At 50.2% G+C, this 13235-nt stretch overlaps 1 long non-coding RNA gene across 1 annotated transcript in view; it reads left to right on the forward strand.

Moving 5' to 3' along the window:
* The window catches only part of LOC143363349 (uncharacterized), a 92374-nt gene extending 79676 nt beyond the window's left edge, over nt 1-12698 (forward strand). Inside the window, exon 2 of the long non-coding RNA XR_013083803.1 lies at nt 12267-12698. This is a non-coding gene — a long non-coding RNA (uncharacterized LOC143363349). The remainder of the gene's footprint in view (nt 1-12266) is intronic.
* The last annotated feature ends 537 nt before the right edge of the window (nt 12699-13235 follow it).

The raw sequence follows: 13235 nt of genomic DNA on the forward strand, positions 1-13235 counted from the left end.
CTCTGGAAGGGAGTCAGCTCCGGTGAGGACATCGTCCATACAGATGTCCTTCAGAACGGCCGGGGAACCACGTGGGTATCGCTGCTCTTCCTGCTGAGCAAGTGGATGGCAATTCTCGAAGAGACCTTCCATTTCGTCGCAAACGACAGGGAAGTTCTCGGCAGTCGTCGCGATGTTCTTCAGAAGGGAGGCGGCGCTGCCCTTAACGCCAACCTTGGTGTAATGGATACGTTCTACCGGCGAGAGAGACGTGTCCTCGGTGCTGAGCGACGTACCCACATCGCGAAACGAGGGCGAGTCCTTGTACGGACCGTCGAATGTCGAAAGAGCCATCTTAGGCAACACTGCGAGTGACCTTGGGGAGCTCGCCTCGGCGGCCGTTGCGTTCGGATTTGAAGCTTTATTAACGGTAGCGGAGGCCTGGAGTTCCGAGATCATGTCTAGCAGCAATCCGGACTGTACGATAAAAACCTGCTGAACATCGTCGTATTCGTCTGCCTTGAGGTATGGATCTTCCCTCATTTTAGGGTCCGTCTCCGCAGCGATTCTCAAGGCAGCATCTCCTTCCCGGTAGTCAGCCCACAGCTCTTGCAGCGTCTCAAGGCCAGCTTGCAGCACTCCCATCGAGCTGTTGGCCTTTCCTCGTTTCTTGTGGCTCACTACTATTCGGGAGATCCGTTGGCCGATGATACGTTGATTGCTCACAAGGTCAGCCATTGTTTTCTTTAAGCGTTCAAACCGAGCAACGGTTAAGATGTATTAACTTTGTGAATTTGCAGTGGACTGCAGCACTGAATCCGGCTCGAAGGACCAATGTTACGGATTGGGACGGAAAATAAATTATGCTGTACGGGACGAGCACTTTATTCTACCGTCGAACGGCCGTCACTTACACTGAGTAAATTTACAAAGAATATGTACAATGTGAAGCCCACCGGTTGGACTTCAGGTTACAATAAATGTATGAAACCGAGAGAATTATGATTATTCTCAGCTGAGCTGAGGAGAATCCCGAAACCGAATTGAGGTAGCTAGACCGGTCCCACGACGCGCGACGTCTGAGCTACTATTTAACGATTTGAGAGAACTATTTAGCGATGTTGCCGTTGAGAGATGAACTAACGATCTGATCTTTGGCGAGCCGCGAGCGGTTTCCTATCACCGCCGGAACGATGACTTGCCGAATTTGAACCCGGGCCAATAGAATGTCTATTATCGCGTCGATATTCGATCCGGCGGCGACAGCCTATGGCACGACTCGCCGTCGATCGACCGTCGATCTCGCGGCGACACGAGCACCCGCCAATAGTGGGGCGGCGCGGTGGATCTCGCGTGCGAGATCTGTCGTCACGCGCAGCCAATCCCAAACAGGCCCGTTCGAAGCCGGATGGTAAGCAGTTGTGCGAATTCTCTCGCAGCCGACAAGAGATAAGAGTGCAGTAAATAAACGCGACTCGAATTGTGCACCTTGGTCCGTTGTTGTTTGTGCATCTTGGACTTTTGGTGCGCCATAGCATCCGAAATATTATGTCATAGAATAGCGAAATCCAAGTATCAAAAAATGCACGAGCGATGGTCTGAGCGGATGTCTCAGGAAGTGGAACAGCCTCGACCCATCGCGAAAAACGATCAATCATTGTTAACATGTACTGCATACCATTCCGGATTGGAAGTGGACCAACAATGTCCAAATGAACATGGTCAAATCGACCGTCAGGAGCAACGATTTTGTCTGGCAACACTTTCACATGCCTGGAGATCTTGGACTGCTGACAGTCCACGCACTCCTTGCACCAGCCCTGAACATCGCGATGCAAGTCAGGCCACACATATCTGTGTCTTATTAACTTATCGGTCACTTGCGGACCAGGATGCGCAGGCAGATGAAATATGTTAAAGACCGTGCGATGCATTTTCGCAGGAATATATGGCCGAATGGCCTCCGCTGAGATTCCGTAACTAATCGTATCACAACCGTAACACAAGGGAGTGAGCGGTTGACTTGCGGAGTTCCACCAGTTCACCGTCCTCCTCCTGACTTTTCGCTAAGTCCTTCAAATTAATTTCGCAGGGGAGTCGGAGGGACTCCACACGCGACAAGGCATCTGCGACTACATTATCCGGGCCCTTCACATGCTCATTGCGCGATGTAATACAGCTGGCGCGAAGAGGCTTTCTCGGGACGCTGTGAAAACGCGTACGATAGAGGCTTGTGATCGGTTGCAATCTTAAACTCACGCGCTTCTAGCAGGTACGAGAAATACTTGATCGCCTCGTAGATCGCAGTTAATTCCCTATCATATGCGCTATAATTGAGTTGCGCAGGGGACAACTTCTTCGAGAAGAAGGCGAGGGGCTCCCAGGCCGGGCATTGATTCGCAAGAGGATGATTCCTCTGCTCGAGGACCGCGCCTATAGCAAAATCCGACAGAGGCGATCTGAGCACGCGTGGCCGACAACGTAAACAACGGCGCTGCCGTAGCTTCGTTCGAATGTCTCTCTGACAGGCATCATGCGGCCGAATAATGCAAAATGTTGCTCGGCAACGCAAAAGTAGGACCTGTCTGGTGGCGAGCGCTCTAGATTTATCCTTCATCTACCGCTTTTGACCACTGACATGCCCCATCTTTGCATTATCGAGCCATAAATTGCCGCCTCTCGAACCCTTGCAACCTTGTACGATCTAGCGTTGTGTGCGGCACACCATGGCACACGCACACGGCACGCACACTGTGGCGGATCAAGGCCACCTGGGAAAGCTGGACCTTAAGAATTGCTTAACTCCGAGACGGCGAAATTCCTTAACTCCATCACCCACTGTCTCCGCGCGGGTTGGAGCTCTCAGTTTTTTGATGCTGAGAATTCAGCAAACTTGGGGCATCCAGGTCTACAGGACGTAGAATTGTGCGGGTAGCGCGCATGCGCTCTACACAACGCACCTTCCCTGGATGAAAAAGTAGAGGGTTGATTCGGTGGAGGTATACTCCGGAAGGGTCGCGAACGCGACGGCGAACGCGCAGCAGAGCGCGCGCGGCCAGAACCTCTACTGCACCCAGAAGGGGCGTCTAATTTCGACATAATCGATTTCAATAGCAATTCTATTCTATGAAGCGGATTATCCGAAGGTCTCGAGGGAATCGAAGTGTCCTGAGAACACAAGGGAATTGAAGTGTCTTGAAAAGCAACACTTACTCTAGGCACATTGCCTGAAATGGCAGCTAATTTGTCTGCTATCTCTGCCAAATTGTCCAAATCACTACATTCGGTGGCAACAAGGATTTCACGCTGATGCTCGGTCAGCTGCTCTAAGAAAATCTGTTTTAGCATCGAATCGGTGCATCTACACGTTGCATTCAATTCGCGCAACTGCCTCAGAATTTGCGAGGGACAACAGTCTACATTGACCTGCCCTCGAAGAAGTTTTCGAAGCTTCTCTTCATCAGAGGAAGCATAGACCTTAATCAGCCTCGCTTTTGCCCTCGAAAACGGGTGAGGACAGGGGGAGTCCATCATGACAATGTCACTGATGTTAGCCATGGAGTCTTCATCTAAAGACATGGCAAGATAATCAAACTTTACCGTTTCGGAATATACGCCTAAACGGCGTAACGACGCTTCAATCTGGTGAAACCAGAGAATGGGGATTTTCTTCGAAAAAGGAGGAATTTTTGGAATCTTCGCTACCGCGACCTGGGTCACCCCTATCTAACATCGAGGCTTTAAGAGCAGCTAATTCGCGACACGCCTCTGCTAGCTGCGATGCGAGCAAAGCGGTCGCGTTGTTCTCGGAATCGGAACTTGACATCATGATTGCAATATGCAACAGTACCTATCCTAACCTTACGCACGAGCGTATCACAGCCTTTCTAAATTCGCGCACAGGCGCGTTACAATTTTTGCACTAAAAAAATTATCGCGACGGAAACGCGAGCAAGCAGAGTAGACAGACTTTGAAATTCCAACAATGGAAATTGCTTCTAAAGCATTAATACAATGACAGAAATATTCGCGGATGACGCGGATACGAAAGCGATCGCGTAGCACGCGCGAACTGTCATGCGAATTACGAACCTAACCTCTAAGTGGAACACCGCGAGCACACGCAATTCGAGAAACGTGAACATATGCACACAGGTTACGCAAACTTCACGCAGTTCAGTGTCTATATAGCATCGCACGCAGACAGTCACAAGGCACCGGTGTCGATGTACGGTGCGGCTGATAACACCTCAAAGACACTCTCGCTCGGGAACAGGGCCAATGTCGAGGTGTTGACAACAAAATTGTCCTTGGCAAACAGCGACCAGCAAAGAGAAAACAGCAACGGCTTGGCACAGGCACGATGCAGGAATCGACAACACACGTTGTCCTTGCCCGCGACTTAAGGCGAGGAACAGCTTGTAACCGTACTATTCGCTCTATTCTATCTTCGTCCGATTACGTTTACTAACTCTACCTCTACTTCCATTCTCGAGATTACCTTTTACCGTCTCGCAGGGCCGGTTACTACCCTAATCTCTATAAACCCGCAAGTTCGCGAGATAGAATGGATTCGTGCCTCCAGACACTGGAAAGCGGCGAGGTTTGGACGAGTTAAATAAGATATTAGAAACCCAGATAAGATAACAAAGGATGATATATTCTGGCAAGAACTGTACACGTTAGTTTGTCCATAAATTCCACCGCGGTGTCGCGTGAAAGAATGGGAGTCGGGCTCCCGTGTCGAAAGATCGCAACGCGTAAATAGATCGTTTACAATGCGTGAAGAACGCTCGCGGTACGCTCGCTCCACTCTACGTCCGGTTTTCGGAATCAATTTAGAATAATAATCCAGCACGGATCGCGCCCCGTGATAAGCATTTCGTGACCCGTCTGACCATCCCTACACTCGGCCGGATAGTCGTACGAGTGGTCAGGATGGAGACAAACACAAAATCGCCGTCACTCCACGCTTCCAATGAGTCTGCCCTTCAGCACGTAACGTGGCCTCCGAGCAATCTCAGACAAGGCGGCGGCAGAGTGTCAGTGATCGTGCAAAGTCCGATCGCTCCAATCTGACCCGAAAACCGCGATCGAACGACGTCGTACCCGTCAAACCATCCAGGCACTTGACCGATATTCGTACAAGTGGCCTGGGTGGAGACGCACACTAAACCTTGGTCACTCCACGGGACACACGAGTCTACCCTTTGGCATGATACATGGCCTCGGAGTGTTCTCGGGTACTAATCACCGCAGAGTGCCCACGATAGTCCAAGGCTCGATCGTCTCGATTCAGTAGAGACGCACACTAAACCTCGGTTATTCCAGTGGACCTATAAGTTCACCCTTTGGAACGATACGTGGCCTCGGAGTGATCTCTGGCAAAGGTCACGACGGAATATTCGTGATCGTGCGATGCTCTATCGTACCGAGTCGGGGGAGGCTCGCACTAAACCTCGGCCGTTCCTCGGAACCCAGGAGTCTACCGTTTGGCACGATTCATGGCCTCAGAGTATGCTCTGTCGAGGTTTCGAAAGAACAACCGCGATCATGCGATGATCGACTGTCTCGCTTCGACCCGTACGGTACGCACAGTATCTCTCAAACGATACTTTTACGTACCCAGTGATTATACTTTAACCTCGAATTAGAGTCTGTATCGCGAGACGAATACGTTGTGTCTGTTCGACGCGACGATCGCACGCAACACGACGTGTTTCTATTTCCGTGAGACGCAGTTCTCTAAACTTTACAAAATCGTGTCGAATGGACACACGGCGTTTTTCAGCTCGCCGTCGCTTCTCACCTACGCGACTTGCTCGCTGCAAGTTACATTCACTAGTAATCGGAACACTTTTCCTTTATAATTGATAATTTTAAACACTTCTCAAAGCAATATTTGAACGCGTCGAAATTCTACAATTCCAATTGACTACTACGTGGTCCCAACCGAGAGTCACGGAACTTTACAAAAATGTTACGACAGTGCCACGGCGCGGTTTGTGCTCGTGACTCCTCGGTTTGAGGCGCGTACGCGTTGAGAGTAGGAAGGACGGTTTGCCTTACTCTGCCGAGTCGGTTTGACTCCTCTAACGCGTACCAGTTTTCGTCGAACAGACACAATTTATTAATGCGTGTTTTCCGGACCGCTTCCAGACGTAGAGTGCTGGATCTGCGGCTCGCATCGACCTCCTTCGATCGTTATCGAGTGGGGATCGATGCGTGCGCAACTCGAACGGTATCGCGATATCTCGCGGTCCTTCTCTACGTTCGGACTCGCGAGCAACGTAATAGAATATTGTGGTGGGGTCGATATCGCTGTTGGATACACGCGATATATCGATGTGTAACCGACACGGTTACATATTACCCCCACCCCTACTTTCGAGATGACCAGTGCAGCACGCAGTATAGATGCCTGGTAATCTCGAACCCTACCGAACGCGAAGAGAAAAAAAAACGAAAACCTTAAACTAAACGCAGTCTTTTTGTAAAAATAAACTAAACACAATCTTTTACGTTAACCAAGCCGCAGTACGCAGGAAAGAGAAAGAGAAAAGAAATGTACACCTCTTCGATTACACTGTACAACGTAACAGAAACGCAGATCTTGAAAATAAACTGAACGCCATCTTTCATGTTAAACCAAAACGCAGTAACTTGAACGCAGTCTTCTGTATCCTCTAAAAAAAAAAAACAAATACTTGTTCAATAATTTTTCAAAACGCAGTTCTTTTTCAAAAATAAACTAAACGCGATCTTTTATCTTAACAAAACAGTCCGTAAAAAAAAGAACACTTTTTCGATCGATCTATATAAGTAAGATGCAGTCCTTTAAAGTAACAAAACGCAGTTTTTTTTTAAAAGCAACCAAAATGTCTTTTGTCTCAACTGAAACACAGTCTTTCATGTTAGCGACAACGCAACCAAAACGCAGTTAGTAAAGAAAAAAAAAACAAGGAACACTTTTTCGATAGAATCTTTGCAATAGGCGAAGCGCAGTCTTTTTAAAAGTAACCAAGGCGTCTTTTATGTCACCATCCACGGTGTTCGTGGGTGGATCTATCCCAGAATGGGGGATTTCTGCTCGAGGTTGGTCGAACCGAAAGAAAACTAGCTTTTTGAAAAGTGAACACGTGGTGTGGTCGTGTCTTTATTATATTCACGCGGTCGCGCACTTAATGTGAACGTATGTAACTTTGCGGTTGACAATAAAGGTGGTTGGAATAACCGGTTGGTTTAACTAAACCTTCAAAATACAAAAATCGGTCCGCGTGCGTGGCACAAGGCAAAAACTAAGTACAATTGGTCGCACGTGGTTTCTCTAGAACGACAGAGACGGAAATGAGAGCGAGACGAACGCGTAACGAGCCGACGTTCGTCTTGCCTAGTCTTGGGGGAGGGGACCACCGGCCTAATTAATTGGCACGCGTGTATGCGCTCGCACGGGAATCGCGAATTGCGAAGTCGCGGACTCGGCCGAGCCGACGAATCGCGTCATTACGTTCGCGACGGCTGATCCACCAAACCGGCGCGATGTTCAAATCTGAACACACGGACAAACGAAAAAAAAACAAACACTTGTTTAACAATTGAAAGAAGGGGAAAACAAAAAGAGAATTTTTATTCTTATGCACTTCCCTCTTTTGAGCCGACCGCACATTTCCTTCTCCCCTTTTGGGGATTTCAATAGCTTCTCAATGAGGCTTTCCGTCATCGAGAGCAAGCCCAACGGGTCCCGTGCGTTGACGTCCGGCACCTGGAGCCGCAGATCTGGATCCAGATCACACGAATCCCATGAAAGGTCCGGGTCCTCGGTTTCCTGCTGCGGTGGCTGGTGCTGCGGTTCTGTTACCTGAGGGATGACCTCCCAGGAGAGTTCCATTTCGGCTGGGGCCGCGCCTCCTGCCACTGGTGTCCCATGCCGTGTCGCATCGGGGGCGGGTGTCGTTTCCGCTTGCGCGGTGCCCCGTCCGAGGCCACCCCAGCTTCTGCGGGCCTTTTCCGGCCCTCCTTTTCGCGTCTGGGTCTGGGCTGGAACCCGGCTGACCGTGGCTTAGGACGCCAGGCCGTGTGTGTATCTCCGCTTCCGCCACCGTACTGTTTTCCACGGCCTTGCGGTGATGGTGGTCAACTCGTGGGGTGGCGGGGCGCGGAATATTATGTCCACGCCGGTTTGGGTTGGTCGGCTGACCATTGCCCACGCCGCGTAAGCTTGGTTGCCGGCGTCGGTGGTAGTACGTCTTCCATGAAGTGTTTCCATGTCGCTTACTAGTTTGCAAATGAGTCCTTGCCGGCGTTATCCGTCATATTTATGTCGGGGTGGTTGTGGGGGTTTCTTAGTATTCCCCAACCGGCTCGACCCTGATGAATTGTACTGCGGATGTCTTGTTGACATCTCGCTCTCTGTCTCGTTGACGGTAGTGCCGTAAACATGATGCGTGGAATGTGCCTCGGATTTCCTTCGTGTTAGGTGTTTTCTACACGTACGTCGAAGGTCCTTTTTTTCGTACTACCTTATAAGGACCTTCGTATAAATGGAAGAATTTGGCTATTTCTCGGTCGGTGGCATTCGATACCGGGTTGGTTTTTACCAGCACGTGGTCACCCAGTTTATATTCTGTAGGTGTTTTTCCAGAATTGGCTCGCTCGCACCGCTTCCGTGCTTTGTTTGTCATCTGCCGGAGCTGTAGCTTGGCGTGATGCGGCTCGTCACCTGTTGTCCCAATCTCGTTGGTGTACTGGAACCACTTTGCCCACGGTCGTATAGGTTTTTTCGTCAACAGGAGTTCTGTTGGCGTGAACCCTGTGCTGTCGTGCACCACCTCGTTGCAGCAGGTTTCGATGACGTCGATCCACTTGGCCCAGGAAGCGTGTGCATGGGCCGCCAATGTGCGAATGATCCGTCCGTTCTCGCGGTTTACCCCTTCTATCGGGTTGCTTTGGGGGTGTCGGATGGGGGAGAGGACGTGATGGATTCCTTCCCTCTGTAGGGCTTCCGTCCACTTCCTCGAGGTGAATTGCGTCCCGTGGTCGGTGATGATTCTTTTGGGTTTCCCGTACATCGGAATGTACCGCGTGAAGATTCGCGCGAGTGTTACGCAGGTAGTCGCGTTTCGCATGGGATACAATTTTACAAACTTCGTGAACAGTTCCTCCACTACGAGAATATATGTGACCCCCCCCCCCCCCCCCCCCACGCCCCTGATATAGGCAACGGACCGTAGAAATCTATAGACAACACGTCGAGCGGACACCTTGGTATTATACTTTGCATATCGGCATCGGTCGCGTGTGTAGGAATTTTGACTCGTTGGCACGTATCACACGTGGATATCAGTTTTCTCGCATGTCGATGTAGTTTCTGCACATTCGGATATGAGTCTTACGGTTTTATCTCCACCGACATGCGCGTAAACTTCGTGTATCTCACTATGAGATCGTCGCGCAAAACTGCGGGGATGACCGCTCGTTCCCCACTACTGTTGTTTACATGATACAACGTGCCATTATATAGACGATATCGAGATTTTCCGTTAACGCCTTGCTGTCTGCACTCTTCGCTAATGCGACGCAACTTTTCGTCCTTCTGCTGCCATTCAGATAGCCGCTTCAGGGCCGTCGCTAGGGCTGGTGATATTGCACGGGCAAGTGCGGTCATAATTGGTATGCAAGTTTGTCGATCTGCCCTTTCCCCACTGGGCATGTTATGCATTCGACTCATGATATCTGCCGGGATGTTTTCTTTCCCAGGGCGGAACTGTATTTCTATATGGTAGTCTTGTATAGACAATATCCATCGAGTAAGGGTTGATTTAGCAGCTTGCTGTTCATGAGGAACGTTATGGCTTTGTGATCGGTGAAGAGTACGATCTTAGCCCCATACAAGTACGTCCTAAGCTTCCCTAGCGCCCATACTATTTCCAGGTGCTCTTTCTCGGTGGTAAAATATGCCAGTTCCGGCCCTTTTAATGTTCGGCTCGCGAAGGTGATTGGTCTTAGTTCGCCGTTCGCGTTATTTTGCTCAATTACCGCTCCGATTGCCGACGAGCTTGCATCCGAAGATAGGAAGAACGGTTTACGCGTATCCGCGTACTGTAGTACAACCTCGGTACAAAAGGTGTTTTTTATTTTGTCGAGCGTCGCTTGCAACGTTTCGTTCCATGTCCAGCGGTGTCCCTTTTTAAGCAGGGCGAGCAGTGGTGCCGTTGTCTCGGCATGCTTATCAGTGAACTTGCTATAATAGTTCACAAGCCCGAGGAAACCTCGTAGTTGTTTAACGTTTCGAGGAGATGGAAACTCTCGGATTAAGGCGAGCTTTTCGGGGTCTTGTTTTAGGCCTTCTGTCGACAATATGTGCCGGAGGAACTTTATTTCGCGCCTCATGAATTTACATTTCTCGAGGTTTAGCGTTACATTATTGTCCCTTAGCCCTTTTAATAGGGCGGAAAGATGTTTGATGTGTTCCTCGAATGTTGTAGAGAAACAGAGGATATCATCGATAAAATTGACGATGTATCCATCCATGCCCTCCAGAATCCGCCTCAGCGCTCTCACTAGGCTTGCGCTGCTTGTCTTGAGTCCGAAAGGTGTCACTACGTACTCGTAACACCGCCCATGGTACAAGAAAGCCTTGTATTTCCGTGAGGTCTTATTCAGGGGCACTTGCCAGAAACTATTGGTCAAGTCGAGGCTAGTCAGATAATCTACTCTCTGGAAGCGTTGAAAAATCGCATCTGGAGTCTCCGACATTTCGTGGTCATCTACAAGGTATTCGTTTAATTTCCTCGCATCGAGACAGAGCCGTAGCGTCCCATTTTTCTTCAGCACCGGCACCACCGGGTTCAAGTACGGGCTGGTGCTCGGTCGGATGATATCGTTCTTTAACATTCTTTGAATTTCCGCATCTGCCGCTTCCATATGCTTTAGCGGTATCGGATACGTCCGGTTGCAGTACGGCTTAGGAGTTTTCACGTGTAAGTGATGCTCGTAACATTCTACTCTTCCTATTTTCTCCCTCCATACTTCTGGAAAGGCCTTGATGACACGAAGCAGTGCGGATTTCTCTGCTGACGTCGCAGGCACGGTTTTTAGAAGGTGAGTGAACGTCTCGCTCCATGTCTTTTTCAGCTCGTCGGTTTGTTTCGTCGCTTCTCCCACCGTTCTCATCATGGGATCTGCTGGTTCTGTTTCTTCGGTCATTTTAATTGTAATTTGACCGTCTCTTGTGATTAACGAGGGCGACTCTTGCTGGAAATCTACCGTAGCCTGTGCCCGTCTCAGCGCGTCGACGCCGAGAATCATCTCGCAAATCAGTCCTGGAACGACCACTGCCGACGTCTCGATCGTCTTGTCGTTATAGCTGAGAGTCCGGTGGGACGCAATTTCCGGAAATTTGCGAGACAGTCCCGTACCTCGTGGCGGACATCTGCGACGCGTTGTGCGTGCGTCTTTGCATCGCGGTCCAACCGTGCCTCTATTTCACGTCGAAAATCGCGAAACTCCGCGCGGTATTCCGTTACCCCTTCGTATAGTTCCTCGACTCCGACTTGGGCGTTCAGCCGTTCTTGGAGCATTCCAATTTGCTCTTTCAACCGCGAAACTTCGGCCTGCAGATATGGGTGATATGGGCACGAACCGGCGCGACACCTCCACGTGGCTCTCTCCTGGATTTTCAAGGTCCGAGGGGAAGATGCGGACACCGCCGCAACTGCGGTGCTCTTTGCGTTCCAAACCCTATCTCCCTGCTAGAGGTTTCCAGGAAACTCGAACGCTTATACAGAAAAGAAAACTGTCCCCGGATCTCCCGACGGCGTCTCCAGGTCATTTTGGGTTACCCCGACGAACACTCTTACGAGGGCCCGAATGGTATGCGGTTCCGCTGCCGGGTTCCGGAATAGAAACCGGATACCCTTTCGCCCGATGAATGTGTGTGTTTGTACATTTGCTCTTAGGAAACCTCATCTACATAGGATTTCTCTTTGGGCTTAGGATGGACTGACTCGTGTGCAACGGCTGTTCACACGAAATCGTTCTCCACGTCAGTCCTCCAGGGCCTCGCTGGAGTATTGGCTACTACCACCAAGATCTGCACCGACGACGGCTCCAGGCAGGCTCACGCCCATACCCTTCTGCGCACACCGCCGCGACCCTCCTACTCGTCAGAGCTTCAGGGAGGACGTTTACGCAAACAGCGCAAACGTCCAACCCCACTTGCCGCTGACGGCGGAGTACAGGCCCGACGCTTTAGCGCCATCCATTTTCAGGGCTAGTTGCTTCGGCAGGTGAGTTGTTACACACTCCTTAGCGGATTCCAACTTCCATGGCCACCGTCCTGCTGTCTAAAGCAACCAACGCCTTTCATGGTATCCCATAAGCGTCGACTTAGGCGCCTTAACTCTGCGTTTGGTTCATCCCACAGCGTCAGTTCTGCTTACCAAAATTGGCCCACTTGGCACTCTGATCCAAATAATATCTCGTGGTTTCATTGATCCAAGCAAGCCAGAGATCTCACCCATTTAAAGTTTGAGAATAGGTTGAGGTCGTTTCGGCCCCAAGGCCTCTAGTCATTTGCTTTACCAGATGAGACCCGCACAGGTTCACCAAAGAGAACGAGCAAGTGCCAGCTATCCTGAGGGAAACTTCGGAGGGAACCAGCTACTAGATGGTTCAATTAGTCTTTCGCCCCTATACCCAGTTCTGACGATCGATTTGCACGTCAAAATCGCTACGGACCTCTATCAGGGTTTCCCGTGACTTCGTCCTGACCAGGCATAGTTCACCATCTTTCGGGTCACAACGTGTACCGAAATGTTCTCGCGATGAGAACGAGACGCCCCGGGAGTGCGAGGCCGCATCGTAACGCGGCCTATCCTCCCTTGGTCGACGCAAAGGTACGACCTTCACTTTCATTGCGCCTTTAGGTTTGCATGTCCCAATGACTCGCGCACATGTTAGACTGGGGGTGTCCCACTTGGACTCCGACCGATTGGACACGTCCCGATTGGACTGTCCCGATTGGACGCGTTCCTTTTGGACGCCTGGCCGATTCGACTCGTGCCGTTTGGACGCCGTAGCGGTTGGATTCATGGCGTTTGGACGCCGTAAATTTTATAATCATTGCTTTTCGAAGTCTACATATGGTGATATTAGATTGTCAAATATATGGTTAAATATGATTTGGAATCTGTTAAATTTGGATCTGAATTCTTATTTTTGTGGTTATGGTTAGGGTTAGGGTGGGGGAGGGGAAC

Source organism: Halictus rubicundus, unplaced genomic scaffold (assembly GCF_050948215.1).
Source record: "Halictus rubicundus isolate RS-2024b unplaced genomic scaffold, iyHalRubi1_principal scaffold0035, whole genome shotgun sequence".
NCBI lineage: Eukaryota > Metazoa > Arthropoda > Insecta > Hymenoptera > Halictidae > Halictus > Halictus rubicundus.